Here is a 12,686-nt window from a genome sequence, read left to right on the forward strand (position 1 = left end):
TAACTACTTTGTGTGATACATTGGTATATTTATTGTTTTGTGTTGAGAGGGGGGACCACGCACTTACATTGTGTTCCAGACGGTAATTTCTTTGTACATGGTTTAGTGAGATCAACCATACTTTGGTAATAAAACATCTGAATGGAATATTTAAGAGAGAACAAGGTCTTGTGTGTTATTATCCTGTCCAGTACTTATGCATTAATAAAATAGGACAGATTTTCCGGATAAAAGTTGATGTCGTAGTCTATTTTTTTTTTCGTTCGAGTAAGACCAAATTTTCCGCTGCACGTTATGAGAAATTCGTCAGGGTCATATTACGATAACTTTACATCGCCTCCCCCACGTACATATAACACAGGAAACTTGTATATAGCTCGCGGAGCCAGAATTAGGTCTTTGCTTTAGCCTTCCCATTCAAAATTATATTTTTCTGTTATCTAGACGTGTTTTTTATTGCAAGTCCTGTCAGAATGTGTATCTTCTTGTCAGCATAGACATTTTTTACTTAGCACATCCTGCAGGGAACACTTTTTTATGATGATAGACATGTCCGCCCGCGGTAGCTAAGTGATGCCGCCACGGTAGCTCAGCGTGTTCGGTCAGAGGGTTAGTTGCCCTCTGTAATAAAAAAAAAAAAAACTAAGGTAATGGATCAACGACAAACTTAAACGGATATCTTACGACGTCCGCCCCGAGCAGATGCAACGAACGAAAACGAACGAAATGAGATAAAAAAAAAGTGGTTAGGGCGATGTAATGTCAGTCCCAAGGGCCCGAGTTCCATTCCCGGCTGGGTCGGAGATTTTCTCCGCTCAGAGAGTGGGTGTTGTGTTGTCCTAATCATCATCATTACATCCCCATCGAAGCGCAAATCGCCGAAGTAGCGTCAAATCGAAAGACTTGCACGCTGCGAACGGTCTATCCGACGGGAGGCCCTAGTCACACGACATTTCCATTTATGATAGACATCATTTAACTGGGCCAGAGATATGTTCTGTGTTTTAAACGAGGATTATGATAATGAAGGCCGGAGTTTTAATTTGATGGTTCGCAATTCCTTCCTAAGTTGTCAGGGAGCACATTTTAACGTTTGAGTGGTGACTGACTCCTTCCCACTTTTTGTAGTGGTGCTCAGCCAACCAAAAGTACCTGGGATAAGTCTTAGGGCCTTTTGTCTAAATAATCTTAGTTTGTAGATATAGTTGGCCATTACAGAAGGACAGCAAATCACAAAATTTTACTTATTGTAAATATACGCTTAGGATGAAGCCTACATGATAAAATATATAGGTGATTTGAGGGTGTAAAGGATGAGAAATTAAATACAAGGGATGATAAAAAACTTTCCGTTTGAGGGCGTTAATCCATAATATATGCAACGTAGCGCGACTCCGATGGGGGTATATGAGCCCGCAATGTAGGCAAGGCATTAGTGTGACATTCGTGTCTTTCCGACGTGCATGTGGTAAATGCGGAAACATGAGCTGTGGGAACGTTATTAGAAAATGCGCCTAAACAGGACAAACGTGCTGTTATTCTTTTCTTGATAGCCGAAAGACAAACACCGGTAGACATCCAAAGGAGAATGAAGAATGCGCATGGGGCAGCATGTCTGTGGAAAACCGCATCCGGGAAAACTGCGAAAAGAGATGCTGCTACTTTATAATAACGCCCTCTCTCATATCACAAATGTCGTAACGCAGAAGTTACGCCAACTCAAATGGGAGACACTCGGATACCCGCCCTATTGTCCTGATCTCTCAAAAATGGTTCAAATGGCTTCGAACACTATAGGACTTAACTTCTGAGATCATCAGTACCCTAGAACTTAGAACTACTTAAACCTAACTAACCTAAAGACATCACACTCATCCATGCCCGAGGCAGGATTCGAACCTGCAACCGTAGCGGTCGCACGGTTCTAGACTGTAGTGCCTAGAAACGCTCGGCAACTTCGGCCGGCCCTGATCTCTTCCCATGAGCTTATCATGTCCAGACAATCTGTGACCAAAATGGTACTGAAACAGAGGATGACAGACTAAAGGCCAAAATACTAAATGTCTTTATCCAAAGCTGTTTCACAGAGGAAGACTGCACGGTAGTTCCTTCTCTAGTTTGTCGCACAGATAACAACATGATAGATATCGAAATAGATGACACAGGGATAGAAAAATAATTAAATAGCTCATAAGAGGAAAGGCCGCTGGACCTGATGGGATACCAGTTCGATTTTACACAGAGTACGCGATGGAACTTGCCCCCTCCTTGCAGGGGTGTACCTTAGGTCTCTAGAAGAGCGTAGCGTTTCAAAAGATTGGGTACAGGTCATCCCCGTTTTCAAGAAGAGACGTCGAACAGATGTGCAGAATATAGACCTACATCTCTAACGTCGATCAGTTGTAGAATTTTGGAACACGTATTATGTTCGAGTATAATGACTTATCAGGAGACTGGAAATCTACTCTGTAGTAATCAGTATGGGTTTCGAAAAAGACGATTGTGTGAAACCCTGCTTGAGCTATTCGTCCACGAGATTCAGAGGGCCATAGACACGGGTTCCCAGGTAGATACCGTGTTTCTTGACTTCCGCAAGGCGTTTGATACAGTCCCCCACAGTCGTTTAATGAACAAAGTAAGAGCACATGGACTGTCAGACCAATAGTGTGATTGGATTGAACAGTTCCTACTAGATAACAGAACGCAGCATGTCATTCTCAATGGAGAGAAGTCTTCCGAAGTAAGAGTGATTTCAGGTGTGCAGCAGGGGAGTGTCGTGGGACCGTTGTTATTCACAATATATATATATATATATATATATATATATATATATATATATATATATATATATATATATATATATATATATATATATATATATGACTTTGTGGATAACATCAGAAGTTCACTGAGGCTTTTTGCCGATGATGCTGTAGTATATCGAGAGGTTGTAACAATGGAAAATTGTACTAAAATGCAGGAGGATCTGCAACGAATTGACACATGGTGCAGGGAATGGCAATTGAATCGCCATATAGATAAGTGTAATGCGCTGCGAATACATAGAAAGAAAGATCCCTTATCATTTAGATACAATATAGCAGGTCAGCAACTGGAAGCAGTTAATTCCATAAATTATCTAGGAATGGGCATTAGGAGTGATCTAAAATGGATGACCATATAAAATTGATCGTCTGTTAAGCAGATGCCAGACTGAGATTCATTGGAAGAATCCTACGGAAATGCAGTCCGAAAACAAAGGAAGTAGGTTACAGTACACTTGCTCTCCCACTGCTTGAGGGATCCGTACCAGATAGGATTGATGGAAGAGATAGAGATGATCCAACGGAGAGCTCAGTAATCGCGAAAGCGTTACGGAGATGATAGATAGACTCCAGTGGAAGACTCTGCAAGCTGCAAGAGAGACCCTCAGTAGCTCGATACGGACTTTTGTTGAAGTTTCGTGAACATACCTTCACCGAGGAGTCAAGCATTATATTGCTCCCTCCTACACATATCTGCCTAAGAGACCATGAGGATAAAATCAGATAGATTAGAGCCCACACAGAGGCATACCGACAATCATTCTTTCCACGAACAATACGAGACTGGATAGAAGGGAGAACCGATAGACGTACTCAAGGTACCCTCCGCGACACACCGTCAGGTGGCTTGCGGAGTATACGTGTAGATGTAGATGTAGATGCCTTCGATCGCTTAAAAAAATTGCCTTGAAGGGTCGAGGATTCCTGTCGGACGAGTAAGTGCAGCGGGCACTTACGGACTTCTTCATGTAGCAGAACGTAGTGTTTCCCAAACGGTTATTTTCAGCCAGGTGGGTCGGTGGGACGATCGCCTCAACGCCGATTTTACCTGATTCGCATACAGATTCTGGACTGTATGGGCTTCGAACGGAAACTTTTTGATCGCCCCTTATACTTTGAGATGTCAAATCTGGCAACAACCACGACCCTACCCCTTCTTCTCATCGAGTCGGGCTGAACGTGGTTGATAGATACAGACACATCTTTCCATGGTGCTTCCAGTCTGTCGGCACCCATGACCAGATGTTTTCAGTAGGTGAGAGATTTGAAGAACTTACTGGCCAGAATAGCAGTCGAACGCTCTTTGTATCGTAGTAGGTCAGGACACCACTGAAAACCTGCGGTCTTGCGTTTCCTTGTTGAAAGGTAACGTCAGGGATCTCTTGGAGATGGGGCGCAACCACGGAGTTCAGCACGACAGAAATGTAACGGCTATGCCAACCTCATGTAATAACGTTGTTTAATGTCACCCCATACCGTCACACCAAGTGCTGCTGCCATATTACGAATCCAGTCTGCCATGATCGTTATCTTCAGCCTCTCCACACATGGATACGTCCATCCTGATGTTGTATACAGAAACCACCGACGGGTCGCCTCTGCTGCCGCGTCAAGGGGAGCAGCAATAATGATCGCTGTGCTGTCAGTCTGTAGCGCTCCAGCCGTTGTCGCAATGTCTGAATAGACACTTGTCTTGCTGCAGACGAGTCCATTTCATGACTCAAGGCCGAGGGAAGAATATGTCTCTTCTCGGGCGCTAGCCGCGTGGGGCTGTTGTGATCTTGCATGATGTGACCCTCCTGATCCCATCGATTCCATATTGGCATGCCAGTCATGGGATCCAGATCAACGAAAGTGGCAATATCGCGCAACGATAAAACGCCGTTTCGACCCAACCAAAGAACGCATCATACCAATCTGACGTTTGTTGCATGCCGCTTATATGGTGCTACAATTTTATTAGCCGGCAGTCTACTTATTATTGTGAATTATTATTTCCATTGTAAAAAAATTACTTATTTTATTCATGGCTGTAGTTTTCAGCAACTTTAATATATATTTTTCAGAATAAAATCCAGTTGTCAATCGCCAGCACAACAGATACATATATGTGATTCAGTTACTGTGAATTTTCAAACTGTGTTTACAATAATCGCATGAAATATGTACATTTCTGTACGTACCGTGGCATTATGCTTCTATGAAAAAGATCTGCTAAACTAATACTAAGCTTCTGGAGATGACAAATTAATTTCTCCCATTCAGAGAGATTAGAGCCCACACAGAAGCATACCGACAATCCTTCTTTCCACGTACAATACGAGACTGGAATAGAAGGGAGAACCGATAGAGGTACTCAGGGTACCCTCCGCCACACACCGTCAGGTGGCTTGCGGAGTATGGATGTAGATGTAGATGTAGATGTAGAATTTGTCAAAACCGGTAAGGCATAATGAAAATATATCTGCAACTGATGACTGAAATGTATTATGAAAAAATTAACCTTTAAACGTTAGCTCAGGGCGGGGAGGGGGGCAAGAAGGCGATTATTGTCTTCCCACATAAATGTGTCACGAAAGGAATGCTTTCGCGTCTTCTCCCATTCTCAAAAAGGCTGCTAATTTATTTTCTTGTTACAACATCACAGTATTTTTTTTCTAACAGAGACTTCCTTGGTAAGTAAACCTGCAAATGAGAGCACTAAAACTGATATTGTAACACACGTGCCTGGAAACAGAAAGGTAGCGGAATAGAATTCCGACAATGATCCGATGATTCTCTAGGAATGAGTCGTGTTTCGAATTCCACGCTAAACTGAAAGTCCCATTTTCGCAGTAGGATGACTGGAGTCGGCTAGACACACACAATATGATGAAGTGGTGTCCAACTGAACGACTTGCACCAAGCCTTTTAGCCACACGAAATTATTATCATCGTATTCAACTTCGGCTGATTGTTTGTCGTATGGACTGTCAGTTCATTTTTCGTATCTTCAAATGAGACACCTTTTGAGAGATGGAATAGTAAATTTACATAACCGACAGTTGTCGGTGAAGATCGTCATCGTGCCACTCTGCCTAGACTCCGGGAGCAATTTAAGATTCATGTGCGGGCTGAAATAGTAGAGCGCTTTCCAGGAGTTTTATATGTACCCATAGTGCGTCGTACAGATGCTGTCTATGGGGACTTCATTTAGAACACTCTCTCTAGCACCTTTCAGTGGCACTGCGAGGCATTGGATGGAATCTACCATGGCAGGTGGACAGGCAGGGAAGGACCAGTTTCGTGGCCTGCGGTTCTCAGTCACGGTATCACCTGAACCAGTTGGGTTAGTTGGCAGACATTCCTAATGCAGAGACACATCATCTACGTCTCCTGAAAGTCTGGAAACCATTCGACACTGTCCAAGGTTGTCTGAAAGGATACGACAGCCAATTATCTGATGAGTAAATACGCGTTTATAGAAGTAGATAAACAAACAGGTTTCGTTTTGAATATTCTTTACAAAGTTCTGAAAGAAGAACTTTGTAAAACAGACTGTCATTAATGATTAAAAATTGAAGTATTTCTACACATTTGTTTGTACCGAGTTTTTTGCTGGATTGGTGTTAACAATCCGCCCCTAACGTTTCTAAAAATGTTTCTGATTGTTGTTGTTGTTGTGGTCTTCAGTCCTGTGACTGGTTTGATGCAGGTCTCCCTGCTATTCCATCCTGTGCGAGCTTCTTCATCTCCCAGTACCTACTGCAGCCTACATCCTTCTGAATCTGCTTTGTGTCTCCCTCTACGATTTTTACCCTCCACGCTGCCCTCCAGTACTAAATTGGTGATTCCTTCATGCCTTAGAACATGTCCTACCAACCGATCCCTTCTTCTAGTCAAGTTGTGCCAAAAACTCCTCTTCTCCCCAGTCCTATTCAATGCCTCCTCATTAGTTATGTGATCTACCCATCTAATCTTCAGCATTCTTCTGTAGCACCACATTTCGAAAGCTTCTATTCTCTTCTTGTCTAAACTATTTATCGTCCATCTTTCACTTCCATACATGGCCACACTCCATACAAATGTTTTCAGATGTTTCTGATATACCCCGTATAAAAAGAATGTTTTGTGGCTTGCGGCTCCGTACAAGCTGTATGTTTGTTGCCTTAGAGTTAACTGTTCAGCGTACGTTACTGTGATCAATGTGTAACCAGCTTATGGTCGTCTTTGTGGTTTTGACGATTATGGCAGAGGAAGGAGGAAGTGGAAGTCAGTACCAGTAAACAGCCCATATTTATCGAAAATCTCTGACTGGCGTGACTATCGCCCACGTCCGACCGATGGATCACCAGCAGCGATGCCACATATTCAATATTCACACTTCAGAGAGGCTTGACACGTAACCCAGTTTGGTGGTGGAATAGTCTCGTGTTTGGAAACGGTGCCACCCCCCCCCCCCCCCTCCCCTTCTACCAAACAAAGACTTGTCTTGAGAATTTACGCCTCCACTAGGATTCAAACGCGCTGTCTTCAAGTAGAGCGCCGCACCACTAGCTTCTTCGACTGCTGAGGCATTTATTATGTCACTGAAGCAGACGTCTTTACTGAGCTCCATTGACGATGTCTGTATCACATGGTTTACCTCTTTCATTACCTGAAAAGGCCATCTTCTAGGATAAAAGTAGCAGATCATAATTTCTGGAGAAAAATATCTAGAATTCAACAGTTATGTTCCCATACATACGGACAAAACAGTTTAAACGTTGAGAACTATAATTTTTTTATTCATCGCTGATACGTGCATTTCTTCGGTTTCTATTAGCGGCACTGGAGAATCCAACTTGATGCAATAGAGCCCTACTGGACAGTCAGTGTTATAGTCCTCGTGTGTTCATTGGCTCACTGCAGTTACGAGACCGACACTAAGTGACGAAGAAGGTAAGCGCATAGTGAAAGTTTGGCGCTGGAGAGAACTGCGCGCGAGCGGTGGCATAGCTGAAGGTGGTGTGGCCGCGCAGAGCTGAGCGCAGCAACCACCGCCTGCCGTATTGATTTCTGGCGTCCCCGCGGTGACTGGAGAATTCCGTGGAACCCTCCCGTGACTAACACTGCTAATTATCCCCCTCTCTCCACTCTCGCTCGTGTGCAAAGGCGCATGAATACTCTATTCCTGGCGCACCTCTCACTTTCCAAAAAGGACCATTATTGCAACGTTCTTAATTCTCTACTATACGAAAGTTTCTTCATTTTCTTTCCACGAACACGAAAAGGTATAGCATTTTACGCCACAGTCATTAGCACATAATTAGATGAACCTAATCCTTAACATACTGATGGCATCTCAGACGACGCACTTGAGACTAAAATTTTACACTAGCATTCGATACCATTCTTAGTCCTCGTATGCGCTAAAAGTCAATGCCTACTGTACTTCCTCCAGACCCCGACTCAAGCTTCATACAGGATTTGCAGCTGGCATTACGATTTATGGATACAAATGAAGGAAAGTAAGATTGTAATACAATGAAAGAAAAATTCGCAACACCAAAAAATAATTAACGTAAAGTAATCAAATTTCGGGGTTACATTTATCTAGGTAAGATATTTAAGTGATTAACATTGCAAGATCACAGGTTAATATTGGTGCGAGATATTGCAAATGTGAAATGCCGATGCATTAATAGTCGGCGTAACCGTCAGACTGCTGAATGCAAGTATGCAAACGAGCATGTATTGTGCTGTACAGGTGCCGGATGTCAGTTTGTGGGATGGAGTTCCATCCCTACTTCACTTGGTCGGTCAGTACAGGGACGGTTAATGCTGTTTTTGAAGGACACTGGAGTTGTCGTCCGACGATGTCCCATTGTGCTCGATAGGAGACAGATCTCGTAATTGAGCAGGCCAAAGCAACCTGTCGACACTAGCAGCGCATGTTGGGCTGCTACAGCGATATGTGGACGAGCGTTATCTTGTGGGAAAACACCCCGTGGATTGCTGTTCATGAATGTCAGCACAAGAGGTCGAATAACCACATTGACGTACAGATTTGCAGTAAAGGTGAGTGGGATAACCACGAAGGTGCTTCTGCTGTCATACGAAATCGCACCCCGACCATAAATTCAGGTGTAGGTCTACTATGTCTATCGAGCAGCCAGGTTGGTCGCAGGCCTCCTTCTAAGCAACACACGACCATCAGTGGTATCGTGGCAGGACCAGTTCTCATCAGAAAGAGCCACTGGTCTCCACCCTGGCATCCAAAGAGCTCTCGCTTGACACTTCTAACATCGCACAAGGCAGTGGTTTGGGGTCAGTGGAACACCCACTACATGGCGTCTGGCTTAACCGATTTTTAACAGTTCGTTGTGTCACTGTGGTGCCATATGCTGCTCAAATTGGTGCTTCAGATGCAGTACCATGCACCAGAGCCATATGACGAACACGATGGTCTTCCCTCCCGGTTGCACCACGTAGTTGTCCGGAGCTCGTTCTTCTTGGGACAGTAAATTTTGATGACCACTGGTGCCAGCAATGATGTACAGTGGTTATGTTCCTGCCAAGCATCGGGGAAGGAAAGTACAGCCCTATTACGTGACTCGTTGAAATTCAATGAGGTGTTTATAATGGCGTCTTTGTTGTTCATTGGGAGAGTGGTTGAGATTCATTGGGAGAGTTCTTGGAAAATGTAGTCCATCAACAAAGGAGGTGGCTTACAAAACGCTCGTTCGACCTATAATTGAGTATTGCTCATTAGTATGGGATCCGTACCAGGTCGGGTTTACAGAGGAGATAGAAAAGATCCAAAGAAGAGCGGCGCGTTTCGTCACAGGGTTATTTGGTAAGCGTAATAGCGTTACGGAGGTCTTTAGCAAACTCAAGTGGCAGACTCTGCAAGAGAGGCGCTCTGCATCGCGGTGTAGCTTGCTGTCCATGTTTCGAGAGAGTGGGTTTTTGGATGAGGTATCGAAAATATTGCTTCCCCCTACTTATACCTCCCGAGGAGACCACGAATGTAAAGTTAGAGAGATTCGAATGCGCACGGAGGCTTTCCGGCAGTCGTTCTTACCGCGAACCATACGCGACTGGAACAGGAAATGGAGGTAATGACAGTGGCATGTAAAGTGCCCTCCGCCACACACCGTTGGGTGGCTTGCGGAGTATAAATGTAGATGTAGATGTTAAAAGCATTCTTGACTAATATCGACTCATCACGTCCAGTCTCAAAGGTAACCAACGCTCACAACAATACAGCGAATATTTGAAACAAACCTGATGGTGGCGCTTACTGGCACCATTCTTACCCGACATTTGCGAAATTTTAATAGACATTTTTTAGCTTTAGTAACATCCTTACAAACTTTCGTTTATGTCACACAACTTCTCCTTGGTGTTGCGATCCTTTCTCTGTCAGTGTATTTCGCGTGCCCTACCTGGACGGCGTTAGAAGAAAACCTACATTCAACATATCGCAGACGTGAGAATTATTAAAGGAATAGAAGAGCTCAGCTGTGAAATGAATGATGAAGGTAACAGTCCTGAACATGTTTAAGGAACAATTTTGGCATTAGCTTCAACCTATTTGGGAAAGACAGCGAAAACCAAAACGAGAATGGCCGCTAGGAGATATGAGTCACATTCCTCCACTTCACTAGCTCAGAAATTATTAGAGACGGAATTCTAGTTGAATTACTGAAGGACGAGGAAGGGAATCGACCGTGCTCTCGTTGAAGCAACGATGTTAAAATTATAAGAAAATGGAATAAGTTTAATGTTCCGATGACATAGCAGCCATTAGAGACTTACCACAAACACAGCAAAAGAGAAAGCACAGAAAACACACATATGAATTGTTGGACTAGCATTTGAGTCCGCCTTTTCCGAATAAGAATCCAATGTCTTAACACTACACCACCTTACTCGGTTCTGCTTTCTGCTATGACAATAAGAACTAGTAACAACATGGTCGAAGGATGAAACGCTGCAAGTAAAGCTTTAATTTCTTCGTAATACGTAAAGTATATTTAAATGAATCCTCTGGAGACTCCTAACTTCAAACACTCTCCATACTTTTAAAAACAGTGGAAGACCACAGGAAATGGATTAGATTTATTATTTTCCTCTTTAAGAGCTTGAAATTCTATATCTCAATGTTATCAAACAAAATAGCTGCAGTTTTCGTGCAGAAATTATTCAGAACAATTAGTGTCGAAAATACCATTGAGATGCGAGAATGAACACCTGAACAAAAATTATGGACAACAACCCTATGGTTAAGAATTCTGTGACTGACTTTGTGATCTCCGAAGATATGGAAAATAACGAAAAAAGAGACGATGATGACTTTAAATATGAAGAGGGGATTTCCAAACAAAAAGAGACAAGAATTTTGGAGAGCATTATTATCTACAAATGAACGTAAAAAAATTTGTTCTCATTTGTAAAGTACATTGGAAATTCCTCCTAAAGTCGAGAAAACGTTTTGTATGACTAAGTAGTGAAGAAAATCCTACTAAATTCATAAAAATAGCATCTCAATATTATTCTTAGGTAAAACCAAAGCTGACTGACGGGTTTGGCTGCCCATTCAAATTCTTTTTAAAAAAATCAAAGTGTTCAAAAAAAGTTATAGTTCTTCGTAGTTATATTTAAATTATAAATAAGATTTTAGGTTTTTTCCTCTTTATTAGCAATAAGAAGCTGATCGACAGCAAAGAATTTTGGCATTAAATAACTTCGTTGGTTAAGGTTGTGGGTATGAAGATGTTTCCTTTAACTGTGACCTCAGCAGGACTTCAACACAGATATTAAGAAGTTTCGGAAATGAGCTCTGCCTATCTTAATCCTGGGTCAGCACCCGGTCCCAAGCAGAATTGTAATAAACGAACAGGAAACGGAGTAAATGAGTTCGTGAGAAACCCTGTCTCCTAGACAATAGAAGAGACATACTGAGGAAAACAGAAATATCCTGTTATATCTGTGGAATCAGGTTAAAGACCGCTAAGTAAAAGGAAATCCTAATAAAATTCCATAAAGCAGTAGCAATATCAGTCAAGCAATACGGGTGCAAGAAAGGATAAAAATGAACGCAGATTACGAGAAGAGGATTAAAATTAGGAACACGACAATCACAAGTATAGCAACAAACGGAGAGACAATGTCAGAAGATGGCGTTTTTTATTCTACATTTTTGTACGATTTGCAAAAAACAATGGAGAAATACAAAAACAACGTAGAAAGCTGTATTAAACAATACAGAGTTAGTGTATTTAAAATCAGTCTTAATTTGATGCGTCATCGGTTCACTTATTCATTCGTAAGATCGCAAGATTTGCTTCCAACAAAACTTGTGTGCAGCGCCGTCGAGAGACAAGTTTGTCTGAGAAGTGAGTACGGTGCTGGGGCACACCTGTGGCTCTACCGCAACCTTATCATTGAGAAAGTTCCTCCTCCGCGTTTGTTGAAACTGTTAGGGTTTCGCCACCTCGTTACCCGAGATCAGAGAATGATGTAAACTCTAAAGGAACTGATTAACGTAACCACAAGCGATACGATGATCCGTAACAACGAGTAAATGGACTGTGTCTTTGGCGGCTATTATGAATTATTGTCAGTGACACGGCTGGTGCGTTCGTTAATGTTGGAAACCTTTAAAAACCATTGATAAGTAAATTCTGTAGAATTCTAATGATTCTTAAATATTTACTATTTACATAGCACCATCGAAAAATCTGACTTAATAAAATCTGGATGCTCTCTACAAAAAATGTACGAACTGAGGCAACGATATAGTATAATATCAACCAGAATAGTAATTTTCTCCGAATCTTTTAATCAACAGGCAATGCTACTGAAGTTTTCTCGGTTCCTGAGTTACAAATTATT

The sequence above is a fragment of the Schistocerca gregaria genome, chromosome X (assembly GCF_023897955.1).
Source record: "Schistocerca gregaria isolate iqSchGreg1 chromosome X, iqSchGreg1.2, whole genome shotgun sequence".
NCBI lineage: Eukaryota > Metazoa > Arthropoda > Insecta > Orthoptera > Acrididae > Schistocerca > Schistocerca gregaria.